Source organism: Octopus bimaculoides, chromosome 1 (assembly GCF_001194135.2).
Source record: "Octopus bimaculoides isolate UCB-OBI-ISO-001 chromosome 1, ASM119413v2, whole genome shotgun sequence".
NCBI classification, from domain to species: Eukaryota; Metazoa; Mollusca; class Cephalopoda; order Octopoda; family Octopodidae; genus Octopus; species Octopus bimaculoides.
Window position 1 is genome coordinate 155,658,048 of NC_068981.1, and position 8,469 is coordinate 155,666,516.

Here is an 8,469-nt window from a genome sequence, read left to right on the forward strand (position 1 = left end):
TTACTAAGATTTAAATTCTTACTTCAAATTTTTGAGAAGAAAGTGGAGTATTACCGAAGTGCACTGGACCGCCCGCATGATACTGTTTACATTTAGATCTTCGTTTTTATGGTCCTAGATGAGTTATGACTGAGACGGTCCATTATCATCGTATCTTTTGTATGTACCCAATGTTTTACCTGAGTGTCAAATCCGAGGCCTTGTGCCTTTAGTAGAATAGATTATTATTATTATTAAGGCAGCGAGCTAGCAGAATCGTTAGCATGCCGGACGAAATGCTTAGCGGTATTGCGTCTGCTGCTACGTTCTGAGTTCAAATTCCGTCGAGGTCGAATTTGCCTCTCATCCTTTCGGGATCGATGAAATAAGTACCAGTTACACACTGGGGTCGATGTAATCGACTGTACTCCTCCCACCAAATTTCAGGCCTTGTGCCTTTCGTAGAAAGGATTGAGCTGGGAGAATTGTTAGCACGCCGGGCAAAATGCTTCAAAGTATTTGGTCTATCGCTACGTTCTGAGTTCAAACTCTGCCGAGGTCGACTTTGCTGTTCATCCTTTTGGAGTCGATGAAATAAGTACCAATTACGCACTGGGGTCGATGTTACCGACTTTCCCCTACCCCCAAATTTCAGGCCTTGTGTCTATTGTAAAAATGATTATTATTATTAGTAGTAAGAAGGCGACGAGCTGGTAGAATGGTTACTGCGCTGAGCAAAATGTATCGCGTTATTTCGTCCGTCTCAACCTTCTGAGTTCAAATGCCACCGAAGTCCACTTTGCCTTTCATCCTTTTGGGGTCGATGAAATAAGTACCAGTTGAGCACTGGGTCGATATAATCGATTTTCTCCCTCCCTCAAAATTGCTGGCCTTCTGCCAAAGTTTGAAACCAATACTATTATCATCAAGGTGGCGAGCTATCAGAAACGTTAGCACGCCGGACAATACGTCATTTCGTCCGTTTTTACGTTCTTAGTTCAAATTCCGCCGAGGTTGACTTTGCCTTCATCCCTTCGCAGTTGAAGAAATAAGTACCAATCGCTTACCGGGATCGATATAATCGAATAGCCCTTTCCTCCAAATTTCAGTCCTTGTACCTATAGTTGAAAGGATTATTGATATTATTCCGCCGAAGAATAAGCTGTGTATTACAGGAAAGATAATGCTTGTTTTTCTCATTTGCAGTTAAAAGGCACGCCTCGTATGTCAGCGCTGTCCTGAATCTTAATATTCTTTAAATCATCCTGCTGTATTATTATTTATATGTTTTTCCGTCGAGGTTGACTTTGCCTTTCACCCTCTCAAATCATTGGGGTCAAGGCAATCGGCTAGCCCCCTCTCGCAAGATTTCGTTTCTGGTGGCTATAGCAGAAAGGATCATTATTATTTTTGTTATTAAGGCGATGAGCTGGCAGAAATGCCCCCGGGGTCGACTTTGCCTTTTATCCAATCGGGAGTCGATAAAATAACTACCAGTTGAACACTGGGGTCGATGTAATCGACTTAGCCCCTACTCCGAAACTGCTGGCCTTGTACCAAAATTTGAAACCATTATTAAAGGGAACTGGATTGGCAGAATCGTTAGAGCGCCGGGAAAATGTTTTGCCGTATTTGTTCTGAGTCATTGCATTCAGAGTTCAAATCTTGTTGCTTGCATAATCGTCATCCATTCAGGGTCTATAAAATAAAGTCAGTCAAGTACCCAAACGTAGACTGAGTACACTTTTGAAGAGAAAGAAGACGCCGGGCTGGTAAGTTGGTGTAAAGAGGCGCGGGACAGCTGTGTCAACATAACCAGTCGACTTTATTGTACTGACCTCCATGGAAATCAAAATGATCAACACTATTCTAAAGAAATGCGAAGTGGTGGTATAAGCTAAGATTAACCCTGACTTGTCGGTGGGCATGCAGTCGATATCGTCCAACAACTCTGTAGGGTGCTGGGCTGATGAACCTGTTGAATAGTTCGGGATCTGGTTTGGTATCGATCGCCAAGTGAAGATCTAGGATATGATGACGAGTTGGGTGGTTAATCTCACCTACAAATGAGTCGAGAGAAAGCTATCCTTGAAAGGTCGGGCAGAGACGGTGAACATTCACATCGCTTCCGTCATATATTACTGTTTGACCGTCGTGCCTTGCCCTTCTGTTTTCTGTGGAGGTCTGGGCATGTTGTGGTTGGTAATTCGCAGGCATGTGCTGAGGCTGTGACATCGTCAGCGTTTCCTTGAAAGTGAGCAGGCATGGTCATCTTTTGTTAGATTTGTGTTTCACTAGTTTGTCTCTTTTATTGAACTGCAGGTCTGGATCGAGCGTATACCGAAGCAGACCGCCTGGCGCCTAGAGTATCTTTCAGGCGCTCACAACTCTCAGACACCCGGGTAATGCAGTCAGAACAGTTTCCAATTCACCAAATGGTTAGTGACGGGAAAGAGAAACGACGTCTTCGAGTAGACTGAGCATCGGCAAGAATCTGCTCGAAAGACTTTTGGGCTAGGGCCCATGGATCAATTCCAGAAATCTCTGGTCTGGTAGTAATACCGGGGAGGGGTAGGGGAAATGCCTGTTCAGGATAAACTCGACAGGCATGAAAGTGCTATCGACCACGTTTCCTCGCGATGCACGCAGAAGGACAAAGCTGTTCTGCATGCACTTGTCCATTGCTCGAGCATTGCAGTCTTGTAGAGTTATGTTGGACACTTGCTGTTGCGTATAGGACAGATTCAGCTATCTTCTGCGTCCATTGTGAAGATCGTACCGGCGCATTTCTTTGGCCGAGAAGTTAAGCCCTGTTTATCTGCATGGTGGCCTTGGTGAAAAAGTTTGTGTGATGGTCCAAGCGGAAGGGGCTGAAGATAGACACATTTTACTTTAACTATGCCCAATTATTCAAGTTTCAACTGAAAAAGAAAATGAAGGTGAAGAAAATTTGTTGAAAGGTAGATGAGAGTGGCAAAGATGATCCTAGTGAGCGAGCCTTCTCTGAGCATGCACCTGTAGACTGGAGGAGAAGGAGAAGGAGAGATCACTTGCCTTAGTGGTCAGGTTGACTATGGTTTTGTGGTGTCTGCACTATCAGACCCTGAAGTCTCCGCGCTTTTGGGGAATTATTCATTGTTAATATTTTCTTGTTACCTTATTGTTTTAGAGTAGAAAAGAATACCATGTATTCGAACAAACCCATCTGCGTGTTTTGTTTTTGTATTGTACCAATGTCCTTTGTACCTTGGCGGGGCCCATAAAGAAGCTATTATTATTATTATTATTATTATTATTATTATTATGTTACACAGTATTGGTGGTTTCTCCCTTTCCTATAAAAGTTCTTTTATGCGGTTCATGTTTGTTTCTACTCCGTATCGAGATCTAGATGATTAATTCGGTGAACAAGTGAACAATTTTCTACTTTGCACTCTACTCCCTGATCGAAATCTACCATTTCAAGCTTTAGTCTCAAATTCTTTGTCACAGATGGTAATTGACAGGATCATAACTCAACGTTTTTGTTTCAGCATCTGAGAATTTTATAATTCACGCAAGGAGAACATTCTACTTTGATCCCAGAGTAAAGAAAAAAAAAGAAGAGAAGGACAAATAGGCATGTCAAATCGATTACAACACAGTTTCTTCTCATCAATAACTCCAATACCTGGCCTGTGTTCAATAATTCTTTAGACTTGTAAAAAAGTCTCATAACCACTTGGGTTTCAGTGTTTTCGAAGACTTTCATTTCTCTTCCAACAAAATGGGTGTAGCTCTTTATTGTGCATATATATCCAAACCTCTTGCAAAAATTTCAGTGATTTATTCTAGTCATCTTATACCTATACTTTTTGTACTCATTTTGATGTGATTATGGACGTCCCAATACAATTTGAACAATAGTCTAATCTCTATCATCGCACATTTAGGTGAGCAGTCCGGTGGAGCTATTATTCTCTTGATCGAATTTACTCTTAGGATGTAAATTCTTACATCCTAAGAATTTACATCTTAGGATGTTAGATGTTCCCGTACCACAAAAATCATTCATTTTCTGTGGAACCAGAGTTAGTTGTCCTTGTCGTCCCTTATTACATTTGACCTTTCGGGGTCGAAAAATTAAGTACCAGTTGCATACTGAGGTCGATCTAATCGACTGGTCCCCACCCCAAAAATTTCGGGCCTTATGCCTAGAGTAGAAAAGAATGCCGTGTATTCTTGTACACATTTGATTTGTTTATGTGGACTGTCTTGTGCAGATTCAAACTCTGTACAGCTGGAGGCGTTCTGAAAGAATATTGGAAGATATTGCGATTAAGATCCTAAGGAATCACCAGGACACAAGAATTGTTCTTTGCAGGAGGTCAATATTAAACAATGTAATTCAATGCCAGTTTGGTGTTAATCTTTTAGTTTTATATCATTCACTCATGGACTATGTGAAGGCGCCAGGCCTATTGGTTAGAGTGTTGAGTTCATAAAGGTTCTAAAGTGATTTAATTTCTTTGGCGGCACATTGTGTTCTGAAGCAAGGAACTTCATTTCACGTTGTTTCATTCTGCTTAGTTGAAAAGAAGTACCAGCAGCAGATGAGGAGGGAGGAGTCAACCATGCGATGTGGTAGCGTCCCGTTCAGGAGGGAATCTTGTCCTCTCATTTGTCTAAATGCCTGCAGGTTCAAGACAGTCTTTACTCGTGAACAATATATCCGTTGGATGTTGAAGTTCAAAGTGGAGTCAAGTGAGCCAATGGAGATTCACTACATAGTTTAAGGTAAAGGCAAGAAGAGCTGTCTGTGTACTCAACATTTTGTAGCTTATAATTCGTCTGTTGGAATGGTTCTGATTGTTGCTTCCGAAACTTTGTTCTATGTATTAATAGCAGAATGCAGAAAGCTCGCATCCAAATTGTAGATCTGAGGAGACGTATAACGAGATCTGTATTGCGATGGCTGTAAATCTGTGAATTTCGATGGACTGCGAATCTTATAGAGAACTGTCATGGCTGAAACTTGTCATCTGCGATGTAATCTGTTGATGATGACTGTTTCGGCAATTGTTCTATCAGCTTCGATTATCTCGAGAGATTTCTGTTGGATTGTTTTGAATTACTTGAATATGCTATATAAAGTATCCAGGATAGACAGGTGTACTCCATGATAAATCAGATTTGTGTCTTGTACTGGATGGCTCTTCCTTCCGAGTACAGCTTGATAGTGATTTCTCACAGTGCCGTAAGCCTCTGTACTAGTTATGTATGGCGGAACTATGTTCTATATAAGCTTGTTGTAATAGTTACACCCATAATCTTTAATCTACTTTTTTCTCGGTGTCTTACAAATCCCAAACTATAGTCTAACGTTTGATGGACCTTTTTTTATTGGTAATACTATTTCTTTTTACTGTTATGGTTCAAATATCTCCTTTCAATCAAGTGCTGTGGCTTACATTCTAACAATTCTCCGATCAAACTAGTCTGGTCTGATCGAAGAGGTTGCTCTCTTGGTCATCGAAGCAACCCGTCCTTGAGACCAGTGAAATGTTCTGCTTCTACAGCTGCAAGTTGACCCAGGACAGAATACAAGCAGGGAGGGTTAAAGGGTTCTTGAAGTGTGACGTTCAAGGTAAAAAGGACTAAAAGAAATGATCAGTACAGGACTTGAAGTGAGTGGACAAAAGAGAAGTAACCCGAAACATACCAGTTCCGAGGAGTTGAAAACATTGTAAAACAGGCAGATTGAAAGAACAGCATTTCTGTTAGAGTATATTTAAATTCATTTAAATATATGTCAAAACTGAATAAATCCGATGTTGTTGTTACTTAATCACGAGTCAGCTCTGATCGGGTAGACCTGAGATCACATAAGTTCTTGCCACAACCATTCCATATTTGTATATATAAAGGATCATATTGCCCAATACGTTATCTATAAGACAGAGAGATTTTGGCTGTTATTTCTAACAAATTGTTGTCTTTGCTAATGTTGTTGCTTGATTAAAGGCACCCCAACCATGGCTACCCTCATTTTAAGCGGATGAATTCTGCACTTCCTTCTCTATTCACTGTGTACTCTCTCTCTTTCTCTCTCTGAGAGATAGAAAGCGAAAGTGAGAGAATAATGCATAGAATAAGGGAGCGTTAGGTCGCAACAGGGCTGATGCCACGTTTACGCCAGTCTATCAGTGATGTCCCTTTCACTCAGTCATAATAGTTTACTGAATACAGCCGAGAGGATAGCTTATAATAAAAGTGTATAATATTGTATCAATAGTTTATGTGGTGATGATTCAATATTCTGCTACTACTAAAACATTATTCTAACAACTACAACGTTTCCTGATTGACGGTTATGGATACAAAGTTTAGGTTTATAAAATATATTTGTTAACACAGTTTTTGTCTTTTCTGGTGTCTCCATATTATAGCGCCGCAATACAGATGCCTTGTTTGCCTAATACACAGCACTGACCATGGGTCAAAATACAATAGATGTAGGACAATGGTCGTACCTATCAAAGAAGGGAGATAAGTACTATGTTCTTTTACCTTTTTTTAATGATTTACATAGAGGGAAATGCAGAACTAATGATGCTTTTTCAACCCATTCTCGTGACTGATGGGAGGGATTCTGAATATGAAACTTGTTCTGGATATTTGCAACTGTATTCTCCTAAAGATACCGAAGGACCAGGATGCAGGGTTATAATAGACATCGGTTCTTGTCTACAACCCAAGTGCAAAAATGGTTCCACCAACAAGCTTCCTCACACTGCCTAACTGCCAAATTATACTCATAAGAATTTGGTCGCGTTGTGGAGTGAAACTCGAAACCACGAAATTTCAAAGCATACTTGTTTACTCAATGTGATTGCCGAGTGGTTAGTATATTGGACTATAAAACACCGGAAACGGTGTCGATTCAAGTAGGAAAAAAACCAATGATCAGTAAAGTTTAAAAAACTGACAAAACGAAAAAAGTTCCTGCTCTTCTTTTGGCTATTGCTGTTGATCGAACAGATCTATAATCAAAGTTGTTCCAGCTATGATAATCCTTTCTTTTTTTCCAGGCATATTGGTTCTACATTATCAAAAACGTTAAGACGGTGAAAAGTGCGTGTGAGAATGAGTGTTGGTTTAAAGGAGGAAGGGCAATATCGAGGATATTTTTACGGGGCTTCCGAGGTAGGGAGAAATTAATAACGAACCACACCTCATCAGCTATCTACAGACCGTAGACCTGATCCGAATGCATACAACAGTGAGGAATCCCCTACAGGCGCCCCGTGACCTGAGGGTGGTGTTAAACCGAATGAGCGTTCGCATGACTGTGTGGTTAAGAGACTCGCTTCACAATAACGTGATTCAGGGGTTGACATCACTGCGCGGCCGGTACCTCGAGCGAAGTATCTTCTTCCATAATCTCAGTTTGATTACTAACTTGTGAGTGAAATTTGGAAGACGGAAACTGTAACGTATGTATAACTCATGATTTTTACTGAGTTACACAGTTCAATACTAGAATTTTAAATAAAGAACCTCCCTGGTTAGCTCGTAAAAGAACCTATATAGACTTTAGTGAATATTTATGAAGGGCAAGTTTATGCAAAATGACAGCTTGAGAGAAAAATGAAAGAAAAAAAATTAATTAAAAGAGTCACATTTTTACTCGGCAGAAATGGTATTAACTTGGATAAGAATTTTTTTATGGCAGCTGTAGTGGTAGAGGCAGAGAAACAGTTGTAACTGTAGTAGTTATTGATAAACAAACTGCGAAGTATTTACTACTACTACTACTACTACTACTAGGTGGGAGTTATGCTTCAGTTTTGTTTTCCTTTCTTTTGTCCATCATTTTTTTTTTTGCAACAAACGTTGGTATTTCTGCTGTCCACATAGCCACGGCTTAGCCCTGAGGGAGCAACCTCAAGTTTTTAAGACATATGTAATATTAGTATCTCGCACTGCATTATCAAATACGTAGGATGTATCTTGAAAGAGATTTGGTTACTATTTCTAGCTATTCACGTGATCACGTAAAAATTCACTGTATTAATTGTTACTATTATTATTATTTTCTTTTTTGTTGTTGGTGAACGGAAATGAAGTTCCAGAGAAATGCAATATTGACAAAGAAATAATGTCATAAAACAGACACACACACATACACACATACACGTACACACACACACTAGTTATATATCATTTAAATAATATGAACATAGAGTGAAAATATTTAAATAAGTAACACTTAAAGCTGCTTTATATTACTGACAAAACATGACTTGTACATAATGACAACAATTTATATAACGGCATTATACATATGTAAAAAAAAAATCACTTTATATTAATATATCTTAAAACAATGCAACATAAAAATATTATTAATTTAGTCAATTACTGAAGTTTTCCCGTGACTTTTTTTTGTTTTCTTGGATTCATTATTATTATAATAATTATTATTATTCGAATATACAACCACAGCAG